The 15,811-nt window shown below is 45.4% G+C and overlaps 1 pseudogene across 1 annotated transcript in view; it reads right to left on the reverse strand.

Annotated features, from left to right (window-relative positions):
- The window catches only part of LOC144137999 (fatty acid synthase-like), a 64,379-nt pseudogene that overhangs the window by 40,276 nt on the left and 8,292 nt on the right, over positions 1-15,811 (reverse strand). Inside the window, exons 4-10 of the transcript XR_013315795.1 lie at positions 14,782-14,982; positions 13,209-13,331; positions 12,110-12,343; positions 11,685-11,986; positions 8,579-8,965; positions 4,934-5,123; positions 2,574-2,803 (exon numbers count right to left, since the gene is read on the reverse strand). The product of XR_013315795.1 is annotated as a fatty acid synthase-like (transcript). The remainder of the gene's footprint in view (positions 1-2,573; positions 2,804-4,933; positions 5,124-8,578; positions 8,966-11,684; positions 11,987-12,109; positions 12,344-13,208; positions 13,332-14,781; positions 14,983-15,811) is intronic.

Below are 15,811 nucleotides of genomic sequence, written 5' to 3' on the forward strand. Positions count from 1 at the left end.
TACAAGAACTCTCATTTTCCCACGCCTTTGGCACCATTAAAGGCCTGGAGCACTGCAAGAATGGAGCTGTAAGCCTTTATAGCACAACGGGCCTTCGCAGGCCCAATAGATCAGCCGTCATGCCATCGTCCTTTGCAGGTTTGCCTTTCTTCATTGCTTGGAGCGCTGTTTCCACAGCATCCGTCGTAACCGGCGGAACATGACTGACACCAGTTAAGGAAAAACTTGCGTCCGAGTCAGGATGAGAAGTTTTGTGTAGAATTCCTCGGCTAGCCATAGTATGTCATCAAAATTGTTTGCTTTGTTATTACTGCCATCTCGGAGTGTATGTATTGTATTTTTTACAATGGTGGGCTTCCTTCTAGGCGCTTTTAAACTTCCCCTGTGTTTCAACATTGCTGCAATTTTTTGCAATATCTAATTAAGAGATGTCGGAAGACTTGCTTTCGTTTATCAATTTGCACAGCTCGGTCATTTCTATTTGGTCCCGCGTACAGCGGACTAACATTTACCAGCATGTTTCAATAAATCCTTAGTTTTCTGTAATAACCTGAATTCGAGTTCGGGCTGTATTTCTCCTGTAGCTAGTGCTGGCTGAATGACCGCATGTGTGAAATGATGTTTGCGGGAGTCCGGATCATTGTTTTCTGTACACAGCGTGGAGAACTTGTTTTCAAGTAACAACCTAAATTGTTCCACTTTATGTCATACGTAGGGCAGGTTAGGCGTCTTCTGCTTTAGCATCTTTAATCTTTCGCTTCTTAAATCCAGGTTGATACGACTTCTGGCCATTCTGTGGTCATGTGTTTCAATCCTGCCAATCACCTGTACATCGTGTATCATACGGGGAGTGCCAGCTAAAATAAGTCAATTTCGTTTTTAGTTTGACCTTTTGTGCCTCTCCAAGTATATTTCCTGTTCTTTTTTTCGGAAGAAGGTATGCATAATTCGCAAATTATTCCTCTCGCCAGAGGCAACAAGCATTTCTCCGGGGCTATTTCTAGAGCCGAGAACAACTTTCCCTACCGCATTCTCTCCTGTTTTTGTGTCTCTATTGTTGCATTGAAGTCGCCGATAATGTTAGTGTACGGAGTGTGTAATTTTTTAACTGCCAATTCAATTTCATCCTAAAATACGCCGATGGGCTCATCATCCTAAGTGGAGGTGGGTGCATAGAACTGCGCCACATGAAGTTTCCGCTTTGTATTGAGCCTAATAACGAAAGATGCTGCACGCTCATTAATTATGTAAAATTATACCGTATTTCCTGCTATAGCCTTAAGATCCAAAAACCATGCACCTAAGTGATGTGCTTCTCACCTGAAATAACCCATCGCATTTCGAGATGGGTTATTTTGTTAACTCAAAATGCGTTTAGATGGCTGTTAGGAAAATAGAATCTGAGAATATTGGTATCTTTAGCGCGTTCCAGTCGCTAATAGAGTTTGGAAAGAAAGAGTATTTAAATACATTTAATCAACAGGTATATTTTCTGATTTTATACATTTGATCACTACGCTCGGACATATAACAAAGAGTATTTAAATACCGTTTTGATTTATTGCTGACTTAGCATGTTAGATATTATAAAGAATCACGTACTTGAACCTTCCGTCGTTCACAAAGGGGTTTTCATCCCAAGGCGTGTCTAATTTCCGAACTCCTTGTTTTAAAATCATAAGTACCTGTTATAAACCCCGCAGCCCTTTTTTGCGCCCTTTTACAATTGTCGTGATTACATTAGGGAAACGGTCGCAAGCAACACAACCATACTTCAGAATTGGGCGCACATTTGTTATATACAAAGTTTCCTTGAGTGTTCGCGGCGCGTCGGTGAAATTTCTTTGTAAAAAAAAAGAATTAAGCGTACAGCCTTCCCTGTTTTGTCTACGTGACTGGGCCAATCTAATGTTGCCTAAGATATTTAACTTGATTTATGCATTGTACTCTGCAGAAATGTAAGTAATAAGGCCTGCATTCCACCTTTTTTTAGCAAATCCCGCATTAAAATATTTAGGCTTCAACTCATTTTTCACTGAGCACAGCTAGAGACAATTTTATCGAGGCCAAACTGCAATGCTTCGGTGCTCTATATTTTCTTCCCCTGTGAATGACTAAAGCAGCTTTTCCCTAGCAGAAGCCAGCCAACTGGCGGAATAGCCCAGTTCTTTCAGTTCAAGGCATTAAAAGCGAGGTTTTCTTTGTTGAGGTAGTGGCATGTTTTTATGGTGTCTTGTGTCAAGCAAAAATCTGAAATACCCCTTTAACTCTTTTCGAGTGCGAAGAGTAGTACCTTGGAAGCCCCTTTTAAGACGTAATCTTGTATGTCCAGCATATGTGTTTGTGCTTTTATACGCAGGTGTAGAAAATGTGGGCATAAATTCTCCAGCACTTAATTGGCGAAGGCATCTTTAAAAATCTGTGATAATTTTCTGGGGTTATGCGCAACTTTGTGTTCGGTTTAACGGCAAATTGAACAGTAGTCTACACATCTGTAACAGGCTGCAAAGTTCTTGCTACTGAGCACAGCACTGAGTTTTGCATCCCATCTGCATCCCGTCTCTTCAGCCCACCGTTTCAAGGGCCATTTGGAGCGCGGGAACGACGCCTCTCATGTGGACCGAGTGGAAAGGAACGTGCACATTGTGCAGCAAGCGGGCGAACACGTTGTCGGCCTCAAGCTGACTGACGAAGCTGGCCACGTCATCAGCACCACCGGACACGGTCACGGAGTCGTCGGCGTTGTGGCACGCCGGATAGACGCCATCGGGGCACCGCTTTGCTGCTTCCTCCCATGTGAGACCTGAAATGGACAATGCTTTCACTGAGCATGTCGTTTGTTTTTGTCAAGTGTATCTATGAAAATGTACTGCCACACAAGGTGAGCGTGGCTAGTCGGGGGCTGTTATGAACGCGTACATAAATGGCCGAAGATGAGAGTCTCGTAGAAGGAATATGGAAGGAAAGCCAGCGTCTTACTGAACATTTTAAAACAATGCTTTCCCTCGCGTTTTTCTTTATAGTACGGGAAGGAAAGCTGATGGGTATGGTTCGAATTTTGTTCTAGCTGATATCATTATTAGTAATGTTATCTTTTTATTCTATGCTACAAAAGAAAATGAAGAAAACCGCGTGTCCAGAGTTGAGACCGAACAAACGCCTCCCAATGTCGGATACCTTACCGAAACTGCTATCAGGGACACTGCGTTTTCCGCCGCTCTCAGGGGTATAAGTAATATAACTGTATCTTACGCTTCAGCAAGGTATTCAGTGCTGGCTCCTGCCCTTAAAAATAAGTTACAATGAATAAATGAATGTAGAAGAAGTTGCAGTATTTATTACAACAGCCATTCGGCTGCGTAAAAGGGATTTTATTTCGCGATACAGGGATAAGATTGTCTTTTAGTGATAAGGGGAAAAATAAACAAGTAGAGATAACACCAACCGAGTTTTGTTGCCTGCGTAAGAACCCACAACCTCCTCATAAAGCGTGCGGTGTTCCATCAATCAAGCTACAACGGTTTCGACTCCCGATTTCATCAGGGTTTCTATTTAGAGGTGTTCAGAGACGGTTAAACGAGGAGTGACCAGCGGTTCGGATATACTAATGGCTATACCTCAGACGTACGACCACGTTCTACGTGGTGGCCACGGGCGCGAGAGGACGTTTTACATCTTCCGTGGCGGTTGGGCTGTTGGGCTATTCAGTTTACACTGAACACTGAATGGCGAGGGAGTCACCGCCGTGGTAGCCTAATTGGTAGAGCACTGCACGCGTTACGTCGAGGCTGCGTGCTCAATTCCTCACGAAGTCGGGAAAGCGGCCTTTCGAGTACTGTTAAGGCAGACCCCAGGTTCTTCAAGTACATATTTCAAGTACATGTCTTCAAGTACATATTTGCCCAAGGGGTGCCGCGCGGGGACGTCAACCGTACTCTGCTTCAAATCGCATGATGGTTCAAACGACATTCCGCATTGAGAAGGAGGATGTTGTACGCGAACTGTAAAATTTGCAAAGCAGTGATAGGACACAAAATTGAATGAAAGGCCGACTGTGGGAGAGCATGGGTCGGAAATCCTCAGGCTAAAAGTGATGCAGCGAGGCCGAGAACTATATTCGTGAGAGAAAGAAAATAAACCCTAATAGGAGCACAGAAATGTGTGGAACCCTCTTTTGAGGAATACATTTGAGGCTCAGGACAGCTGCAAAGGCCCTCTCCACCAGCGGAAAGTGGAAGTAGTGAGCGGAGCTATGTTCGAGAAAGTGAGGGTAAGATGGGCACGTGAAGAGTCGATGGAAGGGTACGAGGAATGGTAAGACAAGGCACAGATAAAAAATTGAGGTTGATTCCTCTGTCATAAAAATCGGTAAAATCCGAAAGTGCAATGTAGAGCTACATCTGAAGCTAAGCATTATTCGCGGGTCGCCGGATGTCTTGACGGCGTGCTTGGCTAGCGACGTCCTGCTGGCGGGTCGCTTCGGCAAAAGTGTACTGGCGTCATTTCTGTGATGGATATGACGTCATCGAAATCTTGGTGTATCCCGGCATGAAACACTTTGGTGTTAAAAAACTGCTAAAACACCTCAGACGAGCCTTAGAGTAGGCCATCTGGATGAAGGTGAACGCGAAGGCGATGTGCATGAATGTTGAAGCACACGTTCCAGGAGCTGGGCCACCCAGCGGAACTGCGCTGGTGCAACCACAGCTAAAGGTAGACACCAGGCAACGTACATATAAAGCCAGAAGGGTGCACAGCGACAGCGCACCAGCTGCTGCCTGTCAGTGCTCTGCTAGTTGCACGCGTGCACCAGTACACGTGAACATAACTACAAAAATGCAGCAGAGAGAAAGTAACATGGCATGGCTAACTGACCAGCATAAAGACTGATTTTTCAGCACTTATAAACATCGGAGCAACAGATTGGGCTCACCAACAGCCGCCATGGCTCCCTTGGGAATGTTCCCCTCGTCCAAACAGCGACCGCGCCAATAGGCAGACAGTAGTGTTTGCTCCCGGTTGAAGCACCCATCAGCGTATGCGCAGACAACTTCGCCCACTGAGTGCCCCACAAGTCCGTCCGGCTCGAGTCCCATCTCATGAAGCGTGTCCACCAGCGCCACCTGTCGCATAACAGTAGAAACACGGTCCAAACAATTTCACCATACTAGGTGGAATGGAATAAGTTTGTCATTGTGCGAAAAAGCGGCATTTGCGCTGGCTAGAAATCAAAATGGCACCGCCCTAAATAGAGGAAAAACGCCTTGTAATAGAATTTAATACATTTGAGTCTGTATGCGAATCGAAACGGGGTCTCTAGGGTAGGGGTGGAGTGACTTACCACTATACGTTACATCGGCACGTTCCACTGAACTGGCTGAACTGGACGGTGAGCCGCCAGTGCTTTGTATGCTTTGCTTGCTACCTCGCTAATGATTTTTATTTCTGGGATTCTCGCGTTAAAATTGAAGTAATTTTTATTGAGGGAATGTATTCCGGCAAACACTGGAGCAAGATAAAATAAAAAAAATCTGAGGCGAAAAATGGCACACAGATAACGCAAAAGAGGACCGGATTGTGGCATTTTACTATACAGGCCGAATGCTTTGTGCACATTTATTCAGCAATATTTTCAGTTTTTTGCTTGTCATGCCTCTGGAAGAAGCACTCGTCCTGCCGAGCACGTAGACGGGGGGTGGTTGTGATGGTCTTTCTGCGTTATCTTACTGAACTATTCTTGTAGATGTCCTCCCGATTTACTTCACCAGACGATGTACTGACGTGGCCGAAATACTCTTCATTCGCTCGTACCTCTGACTTCTCCTAGTCAAATTCCATAAATACCCCACTTAGATGTACTGTAGATGCTTTCAGAGACACGGTGACTCCAATTCAGCCTTCCGCGACTAGAAGCTGCCGCTCTGCATCTGAATGATTAGGGTATCGGAACACTCGTTGTGTATGTCCACCCGGAGTCCTGTGAGGGTCTCCTTTACTCTGTTTCCGTACTGCTTCTGTCACTGCTACGGTGGCTACTGACCCAAAACCTTTCTCGTAATATATAGATTCCGTCTACAGGCGCTTACTGTATTCCACGTATTTCTCCAATACCTGGTTGATTCCCTGAATGTGATGCATTGTTCGGTAGCTTCAATAACTTCGCCATCACTGTTATGCTGAATTGAAATCTGATTGACATTTGTTTCATTCAAGTTGGACCTTTATTATTGTGAAGAATATAAAGAAATTATTTCGAAGCTTTCCTATTGCGGCACCCCACATCCTTCAAATATCAACCGCTATTCAGTCATCTCCTGCGAAGTTTCTTCTCTTCAGTTCCGCTAGCGTGTTTTTCACATCGTAACATTCTGCTGTTGGAACCTCTTGAACAAAGCTTGTGACTTCAGCAGTGCATCCCCCCTTGAAGTTGGTGGCGTACAATTCTGCCTAAACCATTACCATTTTTCTCATTATCTTCACAATTTTCATGATTTCATCAGCTTAGAAGAACAGATAAAAGTTTAAGGGTGTACAAAAGGAGGCCCCCTTTGTGTTCTCTGGGGCGAGAAATGAAGGAGCTTTAATTAAGTAAGATTTTAGATGTACAAAGAGGTAAACGGAAATTAAGATAAATACTACACTTAAAGCGAAAAGCGGCAGCTGTTGTGAACCAAGCGAATAAGGAGATTCATGTTAATCAAAAGTAGCACAAGCCTATACACCAACGTCTATCAACAATGATGAGGTTGTTGACACTTGCCTGAGTATTTGATTTGGCAGTGAAGAGGTAAACTCTCTAAGTAGGCGACCCCTACGGGTGACTTGAGGAAATTTGAAAGGCCCGAGAAGGTGAGCGGGCAAGGAGAAGATTCGGGCATAGGTAACGTTCTCCCGCGAGAGAAGGAACAAGAAATTAAGTTAAAAAACACCCATTTACAGCACTGAAAATAACTGAGTTTTATTCTAAGCGCGAATTCAGGTATTGTGCAGGACGTTGTGTTGCTAGGCAAGCTCAAGAGTACTGATTACTGCATGTTTTAGAGCATGGGTGGGTGATATCTAAAAAAGTAAGTGAAAAAACTAGTAAAAATAAAACTAATTTTGCACTAAATACGAGATAGGCCACTACAGCCCAAGGTAACACTTTTGAACAAATTATTCAGCTTAAAGAGACCATGCAACAACTTTTTAACTCGTTTCTAAATCACAAATGCTTTCAGAACGTAGGAAAGAAGCGTATTGAACGACCACAAAGAACTTCAGCAAAACATTTAATGCTATGTTCCATCAGATAACTTAGCAAATTGCTGAAAAGATGTTTTCCTTTTTCCGCACTTGGCTCTGTACCATGTAGTATTCGAGAGGTGTCCCGGCTATTGCTTGGCTTGCTTTGGGCTTCAGCGGTTAACGCATTCGATAGCCACTTTAAATATAATCGCAAAATGCAAAAAAGGAACTGGAAAGCATTCCTGGCTGCGACGACCAACTCACGAACTACCACCATGAGCTAACAGCTAGGTCAGCTAGGTCAGCTGAGCAGGGTTGCCATGCACGAAGAAAGGAGTGAATGTCATTGACGGCAGTGTTGCAAGGTCGCTCTAATTTCATGGTACCACTGCGTACTCATACCGGATGACACATAAAAAATCCCAGCTGCAGTTGGACCATGGTAACCTCCAAAAAAATCGGGAAAGCTGTCCCAGAAAACGAGGACGACTAAGAAATGCAAAATTATGAGTGTGTTTAAACCGTCGGAGCAAACTGATTTGCTGGAGCTGGCAAAATTGGTTATCACAAGTAAGGACAGTGTTTCTTTTACGGAACGTACTGGAAAACAGCGCTAAGACGAAGACACTGAAAAGAACCAACCCTTCGCCTACTGGGAACAAGGGTGCTCGCGAAACTTGCCAACACTGGGAAATAGTAAACCATTTCCTGGTGAAATCCCGGTCAAACCAAACGTTCAACCCTAGCTTTCCGACTCCTTTCAGCGGCTCGCCGCTGCTGTGTCACCTGCATTTCGAACTTCTGAAACTCAAGGCAATGTCGTCGAGAGCCCGCACGTTTGTGGGTCCGCTGCAGTTGTACTTTGAGGGCTGCCTGCTCTTTAGCGGAGAGGACCAGGCGTGGCCTACCCATGGCGCAGCTGACCTTGAACTAGGGAAAAACGCCGCTCGTGGAGCGAGCTAACCTGCCTTTTCCTTCTCTGGAGGGAGGGAGCGTCTATTATCGGCTCGGAGTATGGCGTTGTTCGGCACGCCGCTCGTGGGAGGTGGGGTTTCCGGCTGCCAGCGGCGGATGAGGAGGAATCGAAAGGGGGTCAAGAGAGACTTTGCTGTGCGACGCCAGCAGCAACACCGAAGGTGATACGAGTCAGCCTATACAAGGATCGCTTGAAAAAGCACAACATGTCAAACGCCAACCAAAGCGATACAAAACAATGACAAAGGCAAACCCCGTCCCCGTCTTCGGGCTATATTTTGGTATTTACAGTTCAATCAAACTGGGCTAACATATCACCCTAGTAACTTTTAGTTAAATCCCAACTAAAATTTGACGTGTATAATAGTAGCCCTACCTGAACGGCTGAGACGGTGACAAACTGGGACACTGAACTCGGGTGCTTGGCCATGTCTTCTGTCAGGAAGTCTAGTAGATCAACGCCGACTCGTTCGAGGATATCGTGTGACTTGTAGATGGAGCGGGCAAACGCGTCGAACTGCATCATCTGCCGGGCCATCCCGTTCCATTGGCTTCCCATCCCGGCGAAGACGAACCACAGCGGCCGCTTATCGAAAGGGGCCTGGTTGACCTCTTTGATAACCTTTTTGCCAGAGCCATCCACAGGAACAATGGCGTAGCCTCGGTAGCGGAACTGATCCACGCTGGGCTGGCCAATTCTGTTAAGGAGGGCATACCCGGAATCGGGGTACGGTCCTTCGGCTTCTAAGTTGTTTAGGGTTCTCTGCGCGCAAGACAATGAGAAAACGGTGGCAAAGATGAGTTTGCAGCATCAGCCCGCCGTAGTTTAGGAGCATACCTTTTTTTGACATGGCCTATTTGTACAAAACCTTAACCAAAACAAAAATAGCTTAACATAAATACTCCCGAAAGTGGAAGGGAAAATAGCCCCGCCGGTAGCGTAGTGGTCATCACACCAGACCGGTATTCTGGAGGTCGCGGGTTCGGATCCCATTCGGCGGGCATTTTTTCTCCACTTTCTTTCCAAATTCTATAGCTGTTTCAATGACCTACGACATCCTCCATTTTTCTTTCCGAGGTTTTCTTTACTGCCAATCCTTTTTTTCTGTCTCGTTTCAACAACCCCCTTATTTCCTATTCTGATTCGCTACATGCATAGCAAGGGCCTCTATTCTGGCAGTCTTGGTGCCATAGGGAGCTTAAGAGAGTTCAACGCTGGTGGACCACTCTCGACATGTCGTAGACACTCGAGTCACGGCATGGAGGTTAAAAAGAAGGTCCCATTAACCCTGAGCAGTCCGAGTGGCGCTGGCTACCACCATCAGAGCGCAGGAAAGAAAAATACCTTAACATAAATACCCCAGAAACCCGAGGGGAAAGTAGTCCCGCTGTTACCGTAGTGGTCATCGCACGAGACCGGTATTCTGGAGGTCGTCTGTTCGGATCCCACCCGGTGGGCATTTTTTCTCCACTTTCTTTCTTTCCAAATTCTTTATCTCTTTCAACGACCTACCACCTCCTCCATTTTGTTTCCGAGGTTTGCCTGACTGCCAACCCTTATTTCTTTCTTTTATATATATATATATATATATATATATATATATATATATATATATATATATATTGTAGGAACTTTCGTATCATAATCGCAGTTGCACCGATGACATCATCACCATCGTTGCCACGCTCTCTGGATTCGCCATTAAAGCTAGCGATCTCCGCGGGCGCCCCTCTCGGCATGCTTAGATTCCCACATATCCGTATATATATACATATATATATATATATATATGTATATAGTAGGGAGCAGTTGAACTTTTGAAGATGGTAGAGAACACAAGAAAAGAAAACTTTCAACAAGGTAAAAGCACGATTGTTGCCAACGTTTCAGTAAAGAGATTGGCTTTCGAGACTTGAAAGCCTCTTTGCTGAAACGTTGGCAACAATCGTGATTTTACCTTGTTGAAAGTTTTCTTTTCTTGTATATGTATATACATTTATATACATATATATATATATAGAGAGAGAGAGAGAGAAAGAGAGAGGGAGATAGAGAGAGAGAGAGAAGGAGAGAGAGTCAGTCTGGAAACAAACAAACTCACAAAGAGCGCGAGAAACTATGGTAAGTGAAGACAAAGGCACACGAAAATATATTTGAAAAATTCAATTCGTTCCACTGAAAACTGTCGGAGGTCAGAGCAGTGATTCGCCATAATGGTTGGTGGCACCTTTATTCGCTCACTGCTCTTCGCCGCCCTGACGCAATCCTTTGATGATGAATATGCAATTCATATATCCCGCCTTCGCAGTGCTCGCCCCCCCCCCCCCTGCCGGAAACTGCGCTCGGGAGTTCCGTTCCTTTTTTGCGTACTTTAATTTCGTATGCGGAAGCTGTTTTGCGTCGTTTCCAACGCGTATTTTTTTTTAGCTCGGCTGGACACTTTCTGCGTCATTTCGAACGCGCAATTTTTTCTGGCACGGCTGCTTTATTCGCTTACCATCGCAAAAACCAACCCAACAAGCGTTCCTAGCTAAATGAACGTGGGGGCTGCCCGTTATATACACAGATTCTGCCTGAAATGTACCTGCAGTTTTCTTCGCGCTAAACAACGGAGAGATGAATGACAAACGCCAGCGGTTGACGAGGTTCGAACAGTTATAAATATTTAAAACGCGTGTTTTTCGAAGCCTAAGCGTGACTCCCTGACGACGGTACACCAGGCTTCTCTTGGGTCCTTTATCTCGCCGCGCCGCCTGATTCCGGCTGTCTCTTGCACCGACCGCTAGCGAGCTACGACGACATGGCGAGCCCATAAAGTGCTGTGCTTTAAACAAAAATATACTGACGTTTCAGGAAGAGGGAGTTATTTCTTCAGAGTATAGGGTAAGCTGATTTCACTGTTATATTTACCACATGTAGCACGACACAGGGCAGGGCAAGAGAGGGTACCATGTTCAAGCAATTCGGTAATCGTTGGAGGACAGGGAAAAATAAGAAGTGGAAGAGGAAAGAAAGTAAGAAAAAAATAACAAAAAATCAAAATCGCGTGGTTCGAAGGTGAGAGAGGAGAAGAAAAAGAAAAAAAAAGAAAAAATACAATCAACTCAAAAAAGTATTTGCTAGTTTCAGCGTCCCGTGGCAACAGGAGGCAAGAGAGAGTTCAAAAGAAGACATGCCCCTGCACGCAAAAGGCGCACATCTGGCCATACACACCCGACCAGATCTGGCCAGAACATTGAGGAGTTTTTTATTTCGCCGGCTCTCGTTTTTAGCAATATCGCCCTCCACGCCAATCCGTTGCTTTTAATAAAATTACCCCGTACACCAATTTTTAACAAATGAATACAAAGAAGTACACAGTTTAAAGTCAGTCCGAAGACCGTAAACCCAGGCATTTGGCATTTTTTGATGAAGCAGTCCTTGCGTCAGTAACCAACAACATACAAAACAACACAAATTAGAGAAAGCTCAGCAAAACTACCTTCAAGGAGTCCTTGGTCCTTCCCGCCATGAGAACAAGCCTCGGGAGCTCGGGTTTGTCACGGGGCATACTGTCCACATGCGGGCCCTTGTTCGGTTCAAGAATGACGTGAGCGTTGGTGCCACCGACGCCAAACGAGCTGATACCTATCGGGCCTCCCGTCATGGCCGTTGGCTTGTCCACAACCTCAATTCTGCCATCATGCAATGCTAGAATGTCGGGCCTGGGTTCGGTGAAGTGCAGGTTGGCCGCGATGGTTCCCGTCTCCAAAGCCAGAATGGTTTTAGCCACAGAGCAGATGCCTGTAGGTGAAGGGCAATCACACGTCTCTCTTTCAATTCTGTAGGTTATACGTTTCGGCCGAATATAGAAGTACGAAACAGTGTCTGGGGCTTTCTCCAAATTAACTTTGTCGGGCTACTCACCCGATGCAGCTTCTGCGTGTCCCACGTTGCTCTTTACCGATCCAATATGGAGCGCCCCCTTGCGCCATGGGGGACAGAAGACGTTGCTGATAGCTGTCACTTCTGTGGCGTCGCCTGCCATTGTACCAGTTCCGTGGGCTTCAACGTAGCCTACATCGCAAGGGTCAATGTTGGCGTCAGCGTAGACTTGCCGCAGAAGTTTCTCTTGCATTGCAGCCGACGGTGTACCAATTCCTTCAATGAAGAAAATGCATACCATGAAGTGCAACATTGCCATGCGACGTCTTGCGTTTCCCGATACTCCTCAGCTCGCCGAGGATAGTATTGTTTATTCCTGGGCGAAACCTTGCCGAACACAGTTTGAGGGTGTTACTGGTTTTAAGTACTGGTTTTGTGAATGTCATGAGCTAATCCTTGTGAATGTCCAGTGCTGTGCTTTTCAACCTAATGTATCATTATGTTCGTTTTAGTTACAGAAAATCCCGCACCCTTTACGATTGCATAACAGCGTCTGCCAACACCGCGTGTGAAACCCATCACTAATCCTGCCCTTCAACAGTAGACTGCGTAGTTCGCCAGCAACGACTTCGCGTTCCAGCTTGGCATGATTAAAAGGGCCCTCGCAGCCGTCACAGGCGGAAACCTTGGTCTCCCCCCAAAAAACAGCACCTCTTGTTCAATAAATATGTTATTTATCCATTCAATACTCGCAATCTGTTCCCCATGTGTTTTGTTTTTATGCAGGTTAGTGGTATTTTAGGGCATATAGATCTATGGTCATGAATTGTGACGATAAATTCGAACTGCTTTTTTTCATGCTGATTCAGTACGAGCACTTCTCTGTGGCAGGCCTACCTCTTCCAACGGCCGTTTTCGAGAACAGTAAGCTATTGCAAAAATAAGTTATAAGCGCATTTGATGACACATATATGGTTGTTCTTTATGCAAAATAGTGTCCCTACTTCCCTTCTTTAAACAAGTACTGAAGCTGCAACTTCCCAAAAGACACCCCATTTAGACTAAATGTGAACCTTTCTTTTAAAGGAACGCAGTTCTTGCGACAAGATCTAGAATGACATATATTAAAAAGAAAACTGACCCACTGTCTTGTAACCATCCGTGTTGGTGCTGACGTTGATGACCTTGGCGTAAATCCGGCGGGCATCCGAAACCCGTTGAAGAAAAAATACGCCCACAGTCTCGCTCCGCGCGTAGCCATTCGCTGCGCACAGAAACAATATTACACATTCTCAATAATAGCAGCCTTTTGTAAACACCAGAAGGCATGAAGTTTTGCGTTCATTACATTACAAAACGTCTGGCTTGCACCGCACTAATTTCAGACATACGTAGTCACTTACTGCTGCCAAGATTTCGTTACGTATACCTTCAAGTCACGTTCCTTGGCATGCGTAACCAACGCAACCTTGTATTTTTAGTGTTTATTTTTAATCCTTCAACCAAACTTTCCGACCAATTTCGGCTCAGAACCGAAACAGGCGCACATTTTAGGTGGCCCACAACATGCTCCAGTTGTCGTCGGTGTACACAATTAAAATTTGATGGTATGGAGAACCTTTGAATGGCTGCACACGCAAAATAAATCACATGAAGATGCGTTTGTAAGAAATCTCTATAGGTGCCGTGATGAAGGGGTGTCCTCGAGCAAACGAATGAAACTACCTTCCCGTTCTATCCACCGCCTTTGAATACCAGGGTCGGTTTTGCACAGTTTTAGAGTTTTAGCTAGTACTCTTAATTAAGGAACCACCTACATGTGGTATGCACTAACTTTTCGCTGCATTTTCTGTTTTTCAAATTCTTTCACTCTATAACGCCTGTGGCCTTGATGGTGAAATAAATGCGATGAAATGGAGCGACTTCACCAGGTACCATTTGTAGCAATCAATCATTGCGAGCTACAGACTGCTTCAAGTTAAGGGTACCGGTTGACGCCAAAATACAGAAAAGAGAAATGTTAGGCCTCTGTTTTAGTGCATAAATGTGATGATACATGCCCGAACAGGTACACGGAACCGTAGCTGGGTATTGCACAGACCGTTTAAACAGAAATATGCGCCCATTGCTAGAGACACTGGTCGGGCATGCACGAACAAAGCATAAATCAATCAATCAGTTTGTTGCAGTCAAACCAGTAGAAAGTTAGCCCACAACAAATCGGTGCTCCTATTTTCCCTCCCCTATGTCTCCTCTAACTGCTACATGCTGAGAGGGGCCCATAACCACTACGGCGCATGCGCTACACCTTAAGAAGGGGAGCGTGTACTTTTTCGCATGGTATTTCACACCTCCTCCTCGCAGCTGGCGCGAATAAAACATCTGTCAATTTTTCGGCAAGAAGGTACATCATGAAGCTTCTGAAATGCCCATCGGAAAAATAAAACGCATCCAATAAAGCTTGGTGTCGGGCTAGTTGGTATCTAGACATAATGGAACATTGAGCGTTGAACTTCACACGACGACCACAGTTGCTAATAGCTCGTCTTCCGTTTCATGTGTTCTTTTCTCCTTTTATGCTGTGGTCGTCGTGTTAAGTTCAGCCATCCATGTTCTATGATGCATGCTTCTCGTTGGCAACATGCCCGCAGGAATGCAAGCGCTATCCACGACTATGTGTACAAACTGTGTCTGCTATGCGGGCATAGACTCACCTCTGGCATCAAAGCCCTTGCAGGCTCCGTCGTCTGAGAGTATTCCCAGGCACTTATACTTTAGTGCCGTGCTCGGATTCAGAGTGAGGTTACTTCCACCAACAATGGCAGCGTCACAGATTCCAGAACGGAGGGAAAGCACAGCTTCGTGTAGTGCGGTAAAGGTAGATGAGCACGCCGTGTCCACCGACATGCTCGGGCCTGCATTGTGCAAAGACAAGGAAAGGAAAACATTCAGTGCCATTTTTCTCTGTGAAAAACGATCACTAGCTGATGTGGGCGCAGACACATAAGGGCACAAAACAAACAGTAACTGAAAACTCGGTGCGACGATAAAGCGCCGTATCGGGTCATATGGGTATTTTTTCATGAAACTCGGAATTTGCGCGTCGTCGGTGCTACCGCTTTCTTGCCAGTTCCCGCCGCCGCTCGCGCAATGAGGAGTGCATTGGGGCAAAAGGATGCCCGGCCGCGATATGCCCTCTCCTCCCCCAGCGCGCACTCTGATTGGTGCGTTCCCACCCCGGTGAGAGTGGGGTGCCCTCTGGCGGTAGATTTGAGAACTTGCCGCTTCGTGACACCGCCGGAGAGATGACGAGGATCGACTTATAACTGCTCCGCTGTTAATAACGCGGCTGAGTGCTATCCGGGAACAAAATAGCTTCCTTATACGTTAACGTTATCAATGAACATGGAACAACAAAGACGTAAACAATTTCAAATAATAACTTCGTGAGAGTTGAGGGAGGTGCATGGGCATAACACGATTCTTCCTCAATCACTTGGGATCCGAACTTTGCGAGAAAGCACTAAAAAACAAAACAAACCTTCAAAGGCGTATATCTATTGTCAGTGCGTAGAAATAAACTTGTGCTTAGAAGTGTCTGCAAGACCTTCGAGTACAATGACAAAACACCTGGCAAGAGTATGGTTGTATACAAACACTGGGATGTCACAGGAGAAACTGTGGCTGCTCAGAATCAAAAAAGAGCTACAGCAAGGATTTTCTTTTACATTGAAGCTTTATACC

This window comes from Haemaphysalis longicornis, unplaced genomic scaffold (genome assembly GCF_048455015.1).
Source record: "Haemaphysalis longicornis isolate Haplotype H1 unplaced genomic scaffold, Haemaphysalis longicornis Haplotype H1 scaffold_5, whole genome shotgun sequence".
NCBI classification, from domain to species: domain Eukaryota; kingdom Metazoa; phylum Arthropoda; class Arachnida; order Ixodida; family Ixodidae; genus Haemaphysalis; species Haemaphysalis longicornis.